The 19,288-nt window shown below is 37.8% G+C and overlaps 1 long non-coding RNA gene across 1 annotated transcript in view; it reads right to left on the bottom strand.

Annotated features, from left to right (window-relative positions):
- LOC149261198 (uncharacterized) overlaps positions 1 to 16,874 on the bottom strand; it is a 49,032-nt gene extending 32,158 nt beyond the window's left edge. The window contains exons 1-2 of the long non-coding RNA XR_016248408.1: positions 16,650 to 16,874; positions 16,456 to 16,554 (exon numbers count right to left, since the gene is read on the bottom strand). This is a non-coding gene — a long non-coding RNA (uncharacterized LOC149261198). The remainder of the gene's footprint in view (positions 1 to 16,455; positions 16,555 to 16,649) is intronic.
- Between the last annotated feature and the right edge of the window lie 2,414 nt (positions 16,875 to 19,288).

Here is a 19,288-nt window from a genome sequence, read left to right as displayed (position 1 = left end):
CAAATTAACCAATGGTCCAACTACACAATCCTTGAGGACACTAGTTCCTCAACCATGCAAAAACTACTTACTAGAAATAGTCAAGCATCTGATAGTACACTGTCCCACATCTGATCTCAACTAGGTCTCTGACAGAACTGACATGCAACAGTTATCCATGAGTGAATTCTCAGTTATCTAAAATAATAGTTGTCACATGCATGCAAGCATTAACAAACTATATTTTATTATTTTAACAACTTGTTAAAATAATCTAACTAGACTTGACTAGTTAGAACTAAGTCAACTGATTCTCTCATTATAGAACTCATACTTATTCCCTCAATCAGTGGAGGAAATTAAGGATAAATTCCTCAATCAGTGGGACAACTCATGTGCATGCTCACAAAGACTTCAAATTCGAATTTCCTTAACTAATTAACTCAACTGAATTAATTAATTAATATTTCCAACTGTTGTTAAGACCAAAATTAATTTTACTTCTTATAGATAGACTAGGGACTGCTATAATTAGGAAGGGACCTAGAAATGCTATTTTTAGAACTTTCTATTTTAGCAGTTTCACCTCTCACCCAATGTGGCCAATGACCTCACTGGCTAAACTGCTATTTTTAGACATGCTATTTTTAGAAGCTCTATTTTTAGCACATTCTAAATTTAACATTTCTTGTTGCACATTTTTCAACAATCTCCACCGAATTGTATATATAGAAGAGCCTTCTCCCTCATTTTGAGATCGTCAAAGGGCTTGGATCTATGTCTGAGGCAGCCGACATCTTCAAGGAGGTCGAAGGATGGTCTGTTTCTGGGTTAATTTCTGCTCTAGGGGCAAGACTCTCTCTGATGGACAGAAGCAAGCCTTGACAAGTTTGTATGGGCTATTTTACTATTACAGATTCATGTTAAGGAGAAGAGTGAAAAGCCGAGTTAGTTTCTAGGCTTGTTTGTGGATAATATGAAGGAGAAGCCCTCTCCTTATGAGGCCACATCACTATCCTATTATTTGAGAAAGGACCATTGTATATATAGCCCAAGTAAAGGAGGTTGAGATGCCTTACATTATCAAAGACCAACCCTAATGGAAGCTCCTTGCATCTGAAGCTCAGTTGCAGTTATGAAGAAGTGTTTTGGATGGATGAAAATGAACCTTATGCGGCCTAACCAGTCTCAGTATTTTGTATGGATGACAGTATGCAGCCCCAACCAAAATCAGTGTTTTGGATGGATGACAGTATACAGCCCTAACCAGACTTAACCTTTTCAGTTGTATCCAATTCATGTTGAGATTACAGTCTTGAGTAGATCACTCATTGTTTAAGGGTTGTAATGTCTAGATCTTCATATTGACAAGTCAGTATTGACTTTAAATCATTGTACTTTATCTCTCTCTCTCTCTTCTAAACATTTGATGATCTATAATAAGAATAATTGATCAAGGGTTTTCCCCATCTTGGGGTTTTTCGTTGGCGTAAGCCATATCTTGTGTACTCTTGTCTTGGCTTGTCTTCTATGTTCTTTCTTGAGTTACAGTGAATCTTATGTAATTGTTAATGAAAAATGGGCTATATGAATCTTTGAAGTAGTTGTATCATAATAAGGACATGTTAACTCAAAATTAACACATTCACACTATAGATTTGTCATGACATCACGTTATAGTTGCATCCTAGTTTGGCTCTATCCTGTTGAGAAATCTAGGGCATCAAGTATTAGGTGATTTCTCTTCTTAGATAACTGCTTGTGAATGCTTTTTACTTCTTATATTAGGATCTTCTTTTACTTATGTTATTATAGTGTTCTTCTTCATCAAACAGCTACCAATGCATAAACATAAAGAGACAAGAGACACAGAATGTAGGCTATCATCCAGGGCCAAAACCTCTCACTCTTTGAGAGGAAAACCCAAACAAATTCTTCTTCTTATAGAGATTCCAATTGACGAATACCAAGACCAAGACCCTTGACCTATTTTCCTCTCCAAGACCAAGACACAAGTTCCCTTCCATTGCTCTTTGTTCCCAAGTCAATACTAGTCAAACTTCTGCTTCTTCCTTCTTTTCAGCTACCCTTCAATCTCGGCTTCCTTCTGCTTCAGACCTGCACTGCATTTCAACCCTAATTGCAACATGTGATAAGTATGATAACTAACTTCTACACCTTACCATCACTTCGCTTGGAGGGGAGACTTCCTCACATACTTCGGCTTGATAAGTTCAGCTTCTTAAGTGACCTTCCCAACCTTTAATCCTTCAGCAATACCCTCGATTACTTCTGCAACAGAAGTTTCCTCTTTACTTCGCACATGTGACAAGATAGAGCCCAAAACATATCTAAAATTGGTTCGATCTTCTTCTTCTTTTACTTGTTGGTTATAGGTTGCCTTCCTTGACCCTTTCGTTAATCTTCGCGGCACTTATGAACTTCAGAGCTTCACAGAAATTTTTACTATGAAATGTGGACAGGCTGCCCTATTTATAGTTGTTACATCCTCATAATAAGCCAAATTTTCATCCAGCTAGGTCGTGTCATTTGGAGAGATAATATTATTCCTTTTGAAGCTGACTTGAAGGAAGATACTCGCGTTTGTCTTGGAGGGCTATTTATACTTATCTAATGACTCATACAAAATGTAATATGCCCAAGAAGGGTCCTTCATACATGACATAGACTCAAATTGACTTTTATGACTAGAGGACAAATCCTAAAGGCTCTTAATAGGAGCCATCACTAAAAATAAAATTCCTTTCGCATGAAACCCGTGAGACAAGCATTACAATAATAATTTTATTTTTCTTCTTTTCATCAATTACATATGTCATTATGAAGACTGAACCTAGTTACACTTTTCAACATATCCATGGTTTGACATTCATCACTCTCTGTTTGGCTCAACACATACGTACGCATGGCATAGATCATATGGTCTCTTTTGGCACATAAGAAATGGTATATGGCATTTACGTATTGGATCTCAATTATCTTAATGATAATGGCACTAATCTATTACATAGTCTCTCTGAGTTATGAATCAGCAGTATAATATATGCATGGAACAGTAAGGGTTTGTAGTTCAATTAGTAGGTTAGTGGCATTATTACCTTTACAGTTCACTAACATCATGTATCAGTTTTCGTATGGCATAGTGTGCAAAGCATATGACATTGTATTAATGTATTGGTATGACCTCAATGATGGGCAGTATTATGACATATAATGGCTTCATGTATATATTATAGTCTTACAACGTTTCTAAAACATATGCAGAAACCTCAAGTGAAACCCTAATGACAATAAAACCTTACAGTAATCTAATGACCTATCTTCTTGATGACAGTATTGTTATGTTTGTAATGAAGATATTGCCCCGACATGATTACAACACTCTTGATTTATCGAATGTCAGTTCACAAACAAAGTCATGAACTGACCTGGGTAGGCCCTAGATGGTCTGTTGTAAAGATGTATTTCTCCATGGATGTACTTTGTATCTCAGCTGAACAATTGATGAAATCTAATAGAAGAAGAAGAATTGAATTCTGGGATTTCCCCCTTGTGGGGTTTTACCCTGGTCTGCAACCAATCCTGGTGTCTCTATGTGTACTTTCTTTTCTTCTGTTGTTACTTTATGTTCCACTGCATTGTTGTTGATATTGTTCTTTCTACATAATTGCACATGATGTAATGATGTTATAATACTGTGGGGTGAATTTTATGTATAAATGACGTAATGCAATTATCAAAGCAAAGAACAATATATCCCTAAGGAAAATTAACAGCATGTGTTAGTTTGCAAGTTGTTTCTCAGTTCAGTAAAAGATGGCGTGTGCAGTTGCATGTGTTAACTTTATTTTTATTTGGCAGTTTTCTAATTATTAGCTCAAGTATAAGTTTAGTTAGTTAGATTCAGTCTAGTAGGTAGGGTGCATGCTTACATGCCTCAGATCATCTAGAGTTGAGGCATTGTTGTGCATGTGTCCAAATTCATTGTACCTACTCTTCTTCTCAATCTGTAAGAAAGAAGGTAGGGATGTAGGTTTATTCTTCAGTTTTTTAATGGAAAACATTGAATTTAGTTTGTTGTTGTTTTCCTGTAGCAGATTTCATTGCAGAATAATGAGCAAGTTGTTTTCCAGTAGCAGATTTCGTTGCAGAATAATGAGCAAGCAATAACAAGTCTTCACAGTCGATCTACTGAGTTCTTGTGTTCTTTTACTTTTAACAATGATTTAGCAAGCATTCTGCAATTATATTTTTCTTCCTGCTTAAGAACAGTAGAGAGGTTTGAGACAAACCCATGAGTTCCTTCTCTAAGATTTTTGCAGTATATGCTTGTATATTTTAGGCTTTAGCAATAATTGCAGTTGTGTGTGCCTTTCAGGTTTCAAGGATCTAGTAATTTAGGAATTCTTTTAGTGCTAAGTCTGTTGACAATCATTTAGAAAATCTAATAGGACCAAAGGAGGATGCTAACCAAGCTATTCCATCACTAAAGGAACCATTCATATAAAACAAAGATGAAAACAAGAGAGTAAAATGCAAAGCAAAGCAAAAATAAGAGACCCGACAAAGGTGACACAGCAAAATAAAATGCAACAAGCTTACAAACCAGCACTAGTGACAAGAGGATGTAAATCTAGCCAAAAAATAACCTTCATGAGCAAAAGGTGCAATACTACAAGTAGGAGGAGGCTACCAAGTTGCTATCATCCAAAAGACTCATAAAAATTAAAAAATAAAAATAAAAAGGGAGCAGCAAGTTGTCGTAAGGGATTTCCTAACAAAAGGGAAAAACACTAAAAAGAAAGCAAGGCAGGGAGTAACAAGGAATGCTCACAAGGAAAAGGCCAAGTAATGAAAATTGGACTACAGGATCCAACACATCAAGGAAAGGGAAAAAAGAGTACCACAACTGACAAGGGAGTCAGCATAGGAAAATTTTAGGCAATAACAATGACAACTAAACGAGAGAGGGGCCAGAAGGAATGTGGCACACAGAGGAGGTGGAGGGCAAGGAGACAACGTCCTCAAAAGGAGAGGAACAAGGTCTCTTGAGCAAGAGGACTCAAAATAGACCAAAGAGAGGATCCACAAAAGCTCAATGAGATAAGTGCGGGTTCACAATTGAGAAAGGAAAAGCTAAGAGAAAAAGGGGAACAATGGTTGTTTTATCTCCATTCAGTTTTAATATAGAATTTTCATCTTAAATATGAACAATCAGGCAATAAGATTGATGGTATTTTGTTAGTTAGGATGGCTCAAGTGTTTGATAGGAAGAATTGTTATTGTTCCCACCCAAGTTTAAAACTTGTTAGTGACACGTTCACTCTTCATAAGCCAACTGTGGTTGACGCTCTTTGTGAACCATGAGGATATCTCACCATTGCCTATGAGCTGGAGGGTAGGGTGCATCAATAAATGTTTTAAAATAAAATTTAAAAAATGATAGATGACATTGGGATGGGCTAATATGTATGAACAAGAAGTAACACAAACAGTAAGATTGATGACATTTTGTCAATTGGGATAGATAGAGTATTTGCAAGGAAGAATTGTTTTTGTTCCCACCCAAGTTCAAATCCCGTTAGCGACATGTTCACTCTTCATAAGCCAATTGTGTTTCAAGCTCTTCGTGAAGCATGAGGATAACTCACCGTTGCCTGCCAGCTCGAGGGTAGGGTGCATCATTAAATGTTTTTAAATAAAATAAAAAAGGATAGATGACAATGAGATGGCTAATATGCATGAACAAGAAGTGAACAAAAACAGTATTTTCATGGATTTTTTTGGTTCTACATTATTAATGGCTAACTGATATAAAACCCAATTATTTTTAAGGCTTTAACTATTGGCTGAAATTATATCTGTTCCTGCACTAGTGCAACACCAGCTTCAATATTTAGAGGACAAAATTTATTTAATAGACCAGGATCATCAATTAAATCTAATATCACAAAGTAAATGGACCCTATGAGTTGACTTGGCCAACCTGCTAGAAAATAAATGATTTAGAAACATGACCTTTACAATCATTTCAGCAGTTTATGTTTTTAAAAGAAGATTCAAAGTAGACACTATGGATCTGTTTGGCCAACTTGCTGGCTGAGGGGCAATTTAAGATCCTGTGTCACAAACTTAACAACTTTCTTAGCAATGTATGTGATGTGAAATGATCTTAAAATAGAAAATAAAGGTATTACAGACTCATGTGCAGGAATGCCTATATTATTTAATCCAATGGATCGAAAAGATCGTGAACAATACAGACATTTAATAATTAGAAAACATAACATTTTAACACATCAACACAGCAAATAATCAAGGAGTTCACCAGACTTCCTAGCTACGTCTCCTGGTCCAAGCCTTCAGTGTTGACCTCTATATTATGCCTTCATATAATGGGAAGTTACAGTTATCAGTTTTCCTTCCCCTGCCCTTTTCTGAATACAACAATGGGATACATATATAGAGCTTTCGCTCGAGATTCTCGAGCCCAAGTAACGCTGCCTCCCAAGGATCCTTTGGAATGCCCTGCCGTTTCTCTTCTGGCTCTGTCTTTTCTGCTCTTTATCGCTTCATCTCTCTCTGCTGGTCTTTATGACACGTTCTCTGTTATAGGGATAATGCTTACAACGTGGAGCAATATTCATAATAGAAACAGTTTTACAGTCGAAAGGGACTGTGGGCGCGGGTAACCCGACCGTCCGGCCTTTCTGTGTGATAAAGTCCCGAAACAGAGCATTTTCAATAATACACAGAAATACATGAAATACACGGAAAAACCTGACCGCAATGCTTTAAGCCGAAACTCAAAAACATTAACCTGCATTTATAAAATCGTCGGGTCCGGGCATGTCACATATCGCCTTTCACTCAGTGCATGGTCCCTTGGCATTGTGATTCGTCGATCTGCGATCCCCGATTGCTCTGATCGGCCCCATCGGCTATCGACGCATCGGCGGTATCGCTACCTCAATGGTCCCTTGCTCTGTTGCGCTCCCGATCCCCGATCACTCCGATCAGCCTCATCGGTGCATCGGCAATATCGCTACTTCAATGGTCCTTTCCTCTATTGCGCTCTCGATCCCCGATCTCCAATCACCCTGATCGTTCTGATCGCCAATTCAATCACAACCGTCCATTCCTTTCGTCGATCTAATCGCTATGACGAAAGCGCTCATCACAAGTGTTAAAGTCTATGGGTCTAGTCCTTGCCCCATGGTTCATTGCGATGCGATGATATGGCCATCGCATATCGCTTAAGCCTGCAACCTGTGTTAAGTCCTCTTCTTAGAGAATTGCGATGTGATATGTTTCCGTTCATGTCCATCGTTGATCTACATGCTTGATCAATGGCTCACATTGTATTGCTGATCGCAGTTGCATTTCCCTTAGGGTTGCCTCCGATATACTCCGTTGGCCTCTCCCGATGCGATATCCCGATTTAATCTGGGTCGTCGATCTGTCCGATACAACGGCTCCTGTGCAATGTTACTTCAACCTCCGCTTAGCTCTGTTTTCCGCCATTCTTAGTGTTTTTCTTTGCAATAATGTTTTATGATGGTTTAACATATATGAAGACTTACATTTTTAGAGGGTTTAAGATCCATTTTGGATCACGCCTTCCCACTGAAAATCTTTTGGACCACCAAAAGTTGGTTTTTAGGCATCGATCAAGTGAGGATACAGTTCCCTCACTTGTCTAATTTCTATCCATCGTGCCTTGCTCGGATTTGAACCTTTGAGTCCTACTCTCAGGTACTCAACATCCCCTTGACGCGTAGTTCTTACCTTCCTATCTAAAACTATGTCCTCGTGTAACTCATTGAGATACTCAGGTAACAAATCCCCAATAGAAGGCAACTGACTTTGCTCTTCAGGATCTTCAATCAATGAAGGTTCATACAATCTCAAGTTTTCTGCATTAACGACTGAATAGATCTGCATATAAGCTAGCAAATCAAGGCAAAAAGCATTTTCACCAATTTTATCAAGTATCTTGAAAGGTCCATACCTTATTGGTTTTAGCTTCTTACCTTCACCTTGCATTTTGTCTTTGCTGATTACAACCAGACTTGATCACCAACTTGAAAACTATGCTCAACTCGATGCTTGTCATGTCTCACCTTGTACTTGGCTTGACTTCTTTCCAGTTGTTCTTGTACTGCCTAGTGAATTTCATGGATTTGTTCAATGAACTTGGTTGCTTTGTCCACATCACTGTGTCCATCAACTGCTATGTCTTTACCAAAGACAAAATCCAAGGGAGACTTTGGTATAAAACCAAAACAAGTCTCAAAAGGAGATCTTTGAGTAGGAGAGTGCTTGGCACGATTGTAAGCATGTTGCACATAACACAAATGTTCATCCCAAAGTTTGGGATGTTTGCTGCAATAACCTCTGAGCAACTGAATCACTGTCATGTTGACCACTTCTGTCTGACCATCTGTTTGTGGATGAAATTTTGTGCTCTTTTTCAACTTGGTGTCCATCAACTCCCATAGATTTGACCAAAACTTCCCAACAAATCGAGAATCTCGATCAGATACAATAGAAGTGGGTAACCCAAAATGAACCCATACATTCTGAAAGAACAACTTCGTTATTTGTTCCGCTGTACCCTGCTTGTTACATGGTATTGAAATACACATTTCACTGAACCTATCCACGACAACATACAAATAATCATGACCTTTCATAGATTTTGGCAATCCCCCAACAAAATCCTAATTGGAAGTGGAGTGTACAAGCCTAATTTCCTATTATTGGGCTTGCTTGTAGCACACATAGTACACCCTTTGATATATCTAGAAACTGTCTCATGCATTCTTAGCCAATAACAGAACCTTTGCATTTGTGCAACTGTTTTACTTACACCAAAATGACCTGATATGAGAGAAGTATGTGCTTCTCGGATTATGTTAACTCTTTCAGTTTGCGGAATGCATAAATTTCCCAAATGATATAAGAGTTAGTCCTTTACATAATAATCCAATTCTTCTACTTGCTTGCCATGACTTAAAGTTGCATATACATCTTTAAAATCTACATCTTGAACATATTGTTCAATGTAACTTTCATGCATTACTGAGTTATGCTTAAGTATAGTAGATGCATTTATGATTGGTCTTGATAACATGTCTGCAACCTTATTGTGTATGCCCTTCTTATATCTGATGACAAGATGAAATTGTTGTAGAAAATCCATCCACCTATAATGTCTTGATTGCTGCAATTTAGTTTGTGAGTGCAAATAATAAGTGGTTGATGATCTGTATGTATGATTGTTTCTTTACCCATTAGGTAATGTTTCCACTTTTTCACACTTTGTGCTAATGCATACAATTCTTTGTCATATGTGGGATAATTAACTACTGCAGAAGTAAATGTCTCACAATGATAGCATATGGGTTTTCCGTGTTGCATCAACACTGCTCCCATGGCATAGTCATTGGCATCTGTCTCAATCTCAAATGGATGTTGAAGATCTGGCAGTGCTAGTACTGGTGTTGTACTGATTTTTTCTTTTAAGGTGTCGAAGGCTTTCTGTTATTTGCCTCCCCACTAAAACACCTGTTTCAATCCTGTTAAAGCATATAATGGAGCTGCAATCAAAGAAAAGTTAGCAATAAACTTTCTCTAGTATTGTGTTGCCCCTACCCCTAACCTCTGTAGCAGATTTGGGTTTAGGCCAGTTCACAATGACTTCAACCTTAGAGGGATCTATCTTCAATTCACCACCCCCTACAATATAACCCAAATAATTTAAGGATGTTCTGCCAAATTCACATTTTGACAGTTTTACATAGAGATTTTCTCTTTTCAAAACATCTAAAGTCTGCTTTACATGCTTTACATGGTCTTCCCATGTCTTACTAAAAACAAGAATGTCATCTAAATAAATAATTACAAAGTCATCAATAAATGGTCTAAGTACATCATTCATAACTCTCATAAATGTAGCAGGAGCATAAGTTAAGCCAAAAGGCATAACCAACCATTCATACAATCCTTGCTTTGTCTTGAAAGCAGTCTTCCATGCATCATGTTCTGCAACTCTGACCTGATGATAACCACTTCACAAGTCTAACTTAGAAAAGTAAACTGCTTCTTTTAATTGATCTAATAAATCATCAATACAAGGAAGAGGATAACGATTCTTGATCGTTATTTTATTTAGTGCTCTATAATAAATGTGCATTCTCCACGAACCATCTTTCTTTCTCACCAGCACGATTGGAGATCCACATGGTGATGTGCTTGGTCATATAAACCCTTTATTGAGCAACTCCTGTACCTGCTTCTTTATCTCTGCATTCTCTAAAGCTGACAACCTATACATTCCAATGTTAGGTAATGGAGCATCTTGCTGCAAATAAATATCATGTACTATTTCTCGCTTGGGTGGCAGACCTTTAGGTTCTTGAAATAGAACATCATATTCTAAAACAACTTTAACTAAATCATCTTTCTGTTTAGAATCACAGCCTTCAAATGCATTGGATTTTTTAGGATCCTTTGCCTTTACAACCATTAGTAAAAATTGCTTACTTGAATTCACAATTCTTTTCATCTGCCCTGAATTTATGAGAGAGTAGTTACCTTTGAGTTTATGAGCTCTTACAATGTATTCTATTCCATTTTTAGTAAGTTGATACTTATTCTCAACTCTATAGAAAATAGCTTTTCTATCATAAGTATGGATTTCCCAAAACAATACCACATAAATCCAATGGAACTATATCTAACTCAACTTCGTCTACAAATGTTGATCTAATAGCAAACCTAAGTTTGCATTGTCTCGTTACTTGTAGCTTCATTTTATCACACACCAAACCTAATGGATATGGCTTCTCATGAGGTTTTGTTTGTAATTCCAACTTCTTTACAATTGTTTCAAAAATCAAATTTACTTGTGATCCACTATCAAATAAAGTATCAATCTTATTATGCTTGGAAATTACTCTAATACGAAAAAGTTCATTTCTTTCCCTGTCATTACTTTCATTATCAACAAATTGTGCAGAATTACTTGTGGATGCTTCAGAATCTTTACCTTTAATACCTGTGGCTGTAACTGTTGTTTCATCGCCTGAATCTTATCCCAAGTCCTACTGAATAGCAGCAGCATTCTTTCTCTCCTTACCACCAAACTTCTTACCTTTCTGTTCTAGATGCAAAAACCAGCAGTGTGCCTCATTTTGTCCTTTCTTGCAATGAGTGCATGAAGATTTATCCTTCTTTACAGTGTTTGCTTTCCTCTCCTTCCATTTCAATTTCTTCTTTTCTTTGCTCTTGCTTACAGAATATTTAGATGATCCCCCAACCTCTGGGTTTACATTCTTACGTTTAGCTTCTAGATGTGTGGCTTGAACTGATACATCATCTAAGATAGTGGGATTAAACATGAGAATAGTATGCATTAAATAGCTATAAAGACCACCTATATAATTCAATAAAGTCTCAGGTGAATCTAATGATATACCTAGAGTTAAAGCTCTCTTTCTGAATTCCTGAGTATAACTTTGTACACTTTGACCCTTCAACTGGCGAAGAGTTTGCTAACTCATCATTGCCTGCTGCATGTAAGCTAAAGGATAGAATTGCTTTTTGATAGCAGAAACAAATTCATTCCAGGTAGAAATGGTTTTACCATGTTTTTGCAGATCAGCTTGTGTCTTGCCTTCCCACCATACTAGTGCAGTTCCTCCGAGTCAAAGGCTAGCCAGCTGAATCTTCTTCCTTTCTAAATCAATGTTCTGTACCTGCAATATACATCAATTTGTCTTATTCAATTATCTAGCTTTTTTGCATTGATTTCTCCATCATAAATTGGCAAATCAAACTTCACATCTAATTTGATTAACAAAGTTTTCTTCTTCTTCTTAGAAGAGCTAGTGTTATGCGAAGAAGATGATGAGGATGATGAAGGTGATGATGGAGGAGATGGTGGAGGAGGCATTTCCCCTTTCCCTTTGCCTTCTGGAGGGGCAACTAGAAAAGGTTCCTCTGCTCCTTTGTCTGGTTTGCTTGTTGCAGTGCTTTCACCTCAACCCTTCTTAAACTCCAAATACATCTCTTCCACCATATAGCTCGGATTGTCATAAAACTTTCTATAAATTGAGATTCTGATCCCAATGGAGCTTCTTCTGCCATTCTCCTCTGAGAATAGACTCTTCCAATCTCTAGATTAGCCTCAACAAGTTCTCCTTCTCCTAGTCTGAGCTTTAATCTAGTTAGCATTCAAAATCCAGCACAATCTTGTTTAACCTTAACAAAACCAAAATCAAATGCTCTGATACCACTTGATCTGAAATGATCTTAAAATTGAAAATAAAGGTATTACAGACTCGTTTGCAGGAATGCCTATATTATTTAGTGCAATGGATAGAAAAGATTGCGAATAATACAGACATTTAATAATTAGAAAACATAAAATTTCAACACATCAACACAACAAATAATCAAGGAGTTCACCAGACTTCCTGGCTACGTCTCCTGGTCCAAGCCTTCAGTGCTGACCTCTATATTATGTCTTCATATAATGGGAAATTACAGTTATCAGTTTTCCTTCCCCTGCCCTTTTCTCAATACAACAATGGGATACATATATAGAGCTTTCGCTCGAGATTCTCGAGCCCAGAAAGTAACGCTGCCTCCCAAGGATCCTTTGGAATGTCCTACCATTTCTCTTCTGGCTCTGTCTTTTCTGCTCTCTGTCGCTTCATCTCTCTCTGCTGGTCTTTATGACATGTTCTCTGTTACAAGGATAATGCTTACAGCGTGGAGCAATATTCATAATAGAAATAGTTTTACAGTCGAAAAGGACCGGCGGCTGCAGGTAACCTGACCGTCTGGCCTTTCTGTGTGATAAAGTCCTGATACAGAGCATTTTCAATAATACACAAAAATACATGAAATACACGGAAAAACCTGATCGCAATGCTTTAATCTGGAACTCAAAAACATTAAACCCGCATTTATAAAATCATCGGGTTCGGGCATGTCGCATATCACCTTTCGCTCAGTTCATGGTCCCTTGGCATTGTGATTCATCAATCTGCGATCCTCGATTGCTCCGATCGGCCCCATCAGCTCTCGGTGCATCGGCGGTATCGCTACCTCAATGGTCCCTTGCTCTATTGCGCTCTCGATCTCTGATTGCTCCGATCAACCTCATCGGCTATCGACACATCGGTAGTATCGCTGCTTCAACGGTTCTTTGCTCTGTTGCGCTCCCGATCCCTGATCTCCGATCACCCCAATCGTTCTGATCGCCGATACAATCACAACTGTCCATTCCTTTCGCCAATCCGATAGCTATGACCAAAGTGCTCATTGCAAGTGTTAAAGTCTATGGGTCTGATCCTTGCCCCATGGTTCATTGCGATGTGATAATGCGGCCATCGCATATCGCTTAAGCCTGCAACCCGTGTTAAGTCCTCCTCTTAGAAAATTGTGATGTGATATGTTTCCGTTCATGTCCACTGTTGATATGCGCGCTTGATCCACGGCTCATGTTGTATCGTTGATCGCAGTCGCATTTCCCTTAGCGTTGCCTCTGATATACTCCGCTAGCCTCTCCCGATGCGACATCCCGATTTAATCTGGGTTGTCGACCTGTCCGATCCAACGGCTCCTGTGCAATGTTACTTCAACCTCCGCTTAGCTCTGTTTTCAGCCATTCTTAGTGTTTTTCTCTGCGATAATGTTTTCTGATAGTTTAACATATATGAAGACTTACATTTTAGAGGGTTTAAGATCCATTTTGGATCAATATGCTTTCAATATTGAATTTCATTCTATTAAAGAAAAAAATGACTGAAAATTTGTTCTACGTGTACAAACTGTGGAAAATCATCAAGGCCCCTATATTCAATATACCATCTAACTAAATTCAGTCTACAAATTAAATCTAGCATAAATTAAATTCAGCTCCAAAATTTAATGATTGAAACATAATGTGACGATGTTAACAATCCTAGTCTAACAATAGAGCCCAAATTATAAATCAGACAAGCTAATTTAACAAATTAGAAAAAACAAATCATTCATTGACTATAGACATAAGACAAACCACTTATGGTTGAACAGGGTTACGGTCCTTCCTAGTGTTACATTATTTGTGCAGGTCTCCTTATACCTGCAACTCTCCCAAATTACTAGATACCTCTAGCATAAGAGCAGTTTACATTGACCTGCCTAAAACTGGTGATCTTTACACACAAGAATATGAAACAAAGAACGAAGCTATAAATAGCTGGCTATAATGTAAAACATTGAAGCCCCTATATTCAATCTACTGCCCAACTAAATTCAACCTACTAATTAAATTCAATCATTTAGGCCCCCAAAGCTAATAGTTAAAACACGATGTGAAACAAACAAAAAATACAAAACTAGAAACAACTAACTACAAAATACCAGCATGAACGGCTGTATGCACAACACTACTAATACAAAAGTAAAATTATAATTAAAAGTTATACCATGACTCCCCTGATCGGGGTGAGGGAAGTGGGGAGTACGACCAGAAGGACAGCACAGGGGAGAGGTTGGCCAAGCCGGCCACCAACTACCCTCATAATAATTCAAAGGGACGTGGTGGCAGCATGCATGCCTGAGGGAATTCCGAGGCGACGAGGTGACAGGAGAAAGGGGGAGGAGGAAGGAGGAAACAATGGCGGAAGTGGGATGGGACGTAGGACAGGTGGGAGAGGGTTAATGAGGGTGGTTGAGGGGGAAAGAGAGATCAGTATGCAACGAAGGAAGGTGGAGAAAGGAGTTGAGCGGGCGTTTGATCCTTCAGCGGTCGAGCGAAAGTTCGGGTATGTTTTCTTAGTCTTAATTCCTGCATCTCTTACGACCATTCATAGCATGATGGAGGAGGGGGGAGAGCTAGGAATCGCTGAGGGAAGGCTGTGTCTAAACAAGCCCGCGATTCACCCTGTCACGCATAGTAAGGTGGCGAAGGGGGGTAAAATGGGAAATTCAAAGGAAGAGGCGATTCAGATTGGGGTAGAGGTATGTATGGTAAGGAAGCACGAGAACCAGAGCAATGGCTTGCCGAGGTATTGTGAGAGCTGGGCAAAGGGGCCGCCTGAGGGAGTTAAGCATGCAATCTGGGTGGGGGATAGGACAACTGAGGGCCCGCCCATGTTTAGCCCAAGGGAAGAGAGACCAAGGAGCATCCAGACCACCGGGAGAAACCGGAGTGGGGAGGGCAAGCCCAGTGACAAGGATATGTAGGCGTTGGGGATAAATGTAATTTCTGATAAACTAACTTTTGATGTTGATCACTGTCAACAGGAGGCTATAGAGGGAAAGATGGCTAGCATGGGCAGAGGAAGAGGTCACGAAGGAAGAGGGCAGCAAAGCCAGCCAGGCAGAAACAACCCGACGACCTCCACACCAGTATATCAGAGGCGTAGCAGGAAAACCATGAGGACAGCGATCAAAGAGGCAGCCTGTTCATACAAAGAAGGAACAGACGCTGACATTCTTCAGCTCATTCTGGAAATGGAAGACAATGTCATGGAAGGAGACTCTGAGCCTGAGATGGAGGAATGGGGAACATCATACTCGACCCAAGGCACACCAGAGGGAGGATGACACTCTACAAGCAAGCCTTGCACGTGTATTGGGTGTTGAAGCGCTTACTTGCCAGGGCGCTGGAGCAGGTGGCGGGCGAAATGGCTGAAATCGCCCAAGGTATGCCAAATATAAAGAAAGATATGAAAAACCTGCAAATCATCATGATTATGCAGGACAGCAAACGGGATGAAATCCAGCAACAACTGAAGAAGCTATCTCCAGCACCGTGGGACTCGGCAGTAGCACCGGCAAAGGTGGATTGTGACAATGAAGACTGAAAGGATTAATTCATGTAGTTTACAGTCTGCTTCTTTTTTAGGATAGCATTTTCTTTTCAATAGTCTTATGTTAGGTTGGAACTTGATTAGTGACTTCTGTTGTGAGGTTTACTTAACGTGGATTGAAAGACTTATTAATTTTTGCTATTGGATGGCCTATCATAATCTCAGGTGGCCAACAGACTTGGTTTCCCATATGGGCAAGTTGAGGCCACCAAGCTGATGTATATGGATCAACTTGATTTTATATGAATAGAAAAATAAAGGCACCACCACAGCTTAAAAAAACTATACCATGACTGGCCAACGTAATCATCTAGCTAGCTCTGGATATTAACCACTGGATGATTTCGGATTTCTAAATATTAACCACAGTACCTTACGGGGTTAACTAGCCGTTTTCTTTTCTGTATTAATGAAAGAATATATACCTAGTTCATACTATCAACCACAAGATGACATCAGATTTCTAAATATTAACCTCATTATCTTACGGGGATTTACCTAGTTGTTTTCTTTTTCCGTGTCGAAAAATAGGTAATGACAGAATGCATACATAGAAAGAAAATGACAAATGTATACCAACCTGATTCCAGACGAAGAATGAGGCTGATCCCTCAGACTTGCACAAACCCTCCTCGTTTCACCTTCTTCCACGATGGTGAACCCTCTTCTTTGCATTCACCTGTTGCAGAGCAAAATTCCTTATAAAATCACTGACCATGCCAAAAACCAATAAAAATGAAACTGACAAAAAAATAAAAAGCAGAAAAGCTTTACCTGGAATATCTCTATCAATTCAAATGCCAATGGTTAAAACCCTTAGAATTCCCTTCAAATGACAATGTTTAAAACCCTTGCGATGTCCTGTGAGATCTCCAACTTATCCTGATTAAGAGCTTGGGCTTCTCCTTCTGGAGCCGGCTTCTCCTCTCGGCCTCTTGGACCCTTCATAGCTTCTTTGGCTTTGGTTTTCATGATTCTCTGGTTGTCCCCCTGCTCTGAACGCTGTCTTTATCTAATGGTCCAACCCAGGAAGTGGGGCGATGTTCACCAAATACCTCGTTCTTTAGAGTTGGAAATGGGGCAATGTTCCCTAAATACTTCGTTCTTTAGAGTTGGAATACGGCTACAATTCTGAATGGCTGTTGTCAAAGTCGTTCACCTTAATTGCATGTATTTGAGGATCCAAAAAATTTGAAAACGTCCTCATGGCCTATGCGCAATGTCCCGTCAAAATTTACGAGTGTTTAGGTTCACTCTATTTTAAACGAAAGCTCTTCAAATTTAACACTAATAAAATATTAGCAATTGTCTTAAAAAAAAAAGAGTGCAAAGAGTTGATAAGATTGTTAAATTGTTATTAGATTCAATATTTTTAAATTTCAATGTCTCCGAATTTACATTGTTCAAACTATGAGAATATAGTATAATATTTAAAAATTGCAATATCAACCTATTAATTGATTAACTTTATAATGAAATTATACTAACTAAAATAAAAATAACAAAATCAAATTGAAAATATTAAGTAACTTTTTCAAATAAATAAGTAAGTGAAATTGTTATTTTAGTTATTTATTGATTAAATTTAGTTATAAATTGAATGATTTTAATTCATCTAATTTGAAAAAAAATGTCAAATTTAATTATTTGTGAAATAGTCCATAATAATGATAGAATCATTATTACATTGTGAATTTATTTAAAGAACAAATTAATTAATCTATATAAGTTTTTAAAAACATATATTTCAATTTCAATAATATATATATATAGGAATATGTGACATTCAATTCTTCTGAAGTATTAGGAAAGAGCCAAAGTAGATACATCTTCCATTTCAATTTATTTAAAACGAGCTAGAGAAAAACCTAGGATAGCTTGTAGCGCACTAAATGAAGAGGTTCTGGAAATTGAAGCTAAATCGGTCTTTACCATGATGCAAGTTTTACCCAGGCAGTTACTTATGTGCAAGAATGTAATTCAATGGATGTAAAGGACATGTTGTTGTTACAGGAAGGTTATTAAGGGAGCAGAACACAGATGTTGACCGTCTTTCCAAAGAAGCTGCAATCCGGGAGTCGGGCAGTTGATCCGTGAACAGAATGAAGGAGTTCATTACCAATACTATCACCAGCCGTTTATGGACATTATGGTTTAGATTCTGGGCTTCGATATCATATTTTTGTACATATTTCTTTTCACTGTTACTGATCTAGTATGCGGCTATTTATATGAATAGCACAGTACTATGTTTTGGAATATTATCTCCCTGCATGGATAAATATAATATATTTCTTTTTTGAGTCTGCTGCATTTTTCATGGATACTTTTCACAGTTTTGTTGGGCTATTACCTCCTTGCGTGGATACAGGTAACTAGCTTTGCTGCTTCTTCAGAAGATGATAGGCTATTGATAAAAATATCGGAATATGCGTATGCATCTACAAAATGTAATTTATGTTTCTTAATGAAATTACAAATTTTTCCATGGGAAAAAATATATATATAGGAATATGCAATAATTAACAAAAAATTATCTTCACTTCGAATTTGTTAAATATTTATTGGCTTCCATTAAAATCTGTCATATATTTATTAAATGTAAAATCTATTAAATACAAAGTACAAAAAGATGAGATCACCAGTAAAAATCGAGCTCAACCTTATTTTTATTTGCCCCAAAACCTAGGGCAACCCCCAAGGTTAGTATAAACATGCAACAACTTATTTTCTAATTTTCAATTTTTAAAGTCTTTTATTCTTTTTATTCTTGAAATTAACCTAGTTTTACTTGGGAATATGAGATTTCTCTCAACCTAGAGTGTTCACGTAACAATTGATAAGCAGTGAACCACGACAAAATGCTAAATTTCTAATTGGTATAATAAGCAGTAAATCAAGACAAAATGCTAAATTTCTAGTTGGTATGCTTGATCCAAAGAAAAATACATGCAATCACAATTTCCAATGAGTTAAGAACATTTAATAGTAGAGAAATCACCACCGAGTCCCCCAAGCACAACCATCATTTTAACCTAAGGCAGTTATTTGCAGCAATTTGCTCAATATTTCATGTGCGTGTTTTTCTTCAATAAACTCATATTTGCAGTGTGATAATAAAGGGGAAATTATGACACTTCCAAATTTGCTCTTCTTCATGTAATATTAACAGCAAAGAAACAAAGCACTTGAGTGCATTGAAGAAGACAAGACACCAAGTAAAACCCATAAATATGGATATGAATGAACAAAAGGATATCAAAGTACAAACATGTCTATAAGTATAAAGTTATCTGCAAGGTTACTTGCTGCAATCTAAATTTTTCCTATGGAATATTGTTAAAATGCAGGAAATGATCAGACATTGTTGAACCAGGGAACACATCCCCACAATTGTGATACCTACGGGAGTT

This window comes from Pinus tabuliformis, chromosome 6 (assembly GCF_031772625.1).
Source record: "Pinus tabuliformis cultivar Carrire ecotype Pingquan chromosome 6, CPIR1, whole genome shotgun sequence".
In the NCBI taxonomy this organism is placed as follows: Eukaryota; Viridiplantae; Streptophyta; class Pinopsida; order Pinales; family Pinaceae; genus Pinus; species Pinus tabuliformis.
The sequence above is the reverse complement of the archived record's forward strand: the minus strand, read 5'-3'. Positions and strand labels throughout refer to the sequence as shown.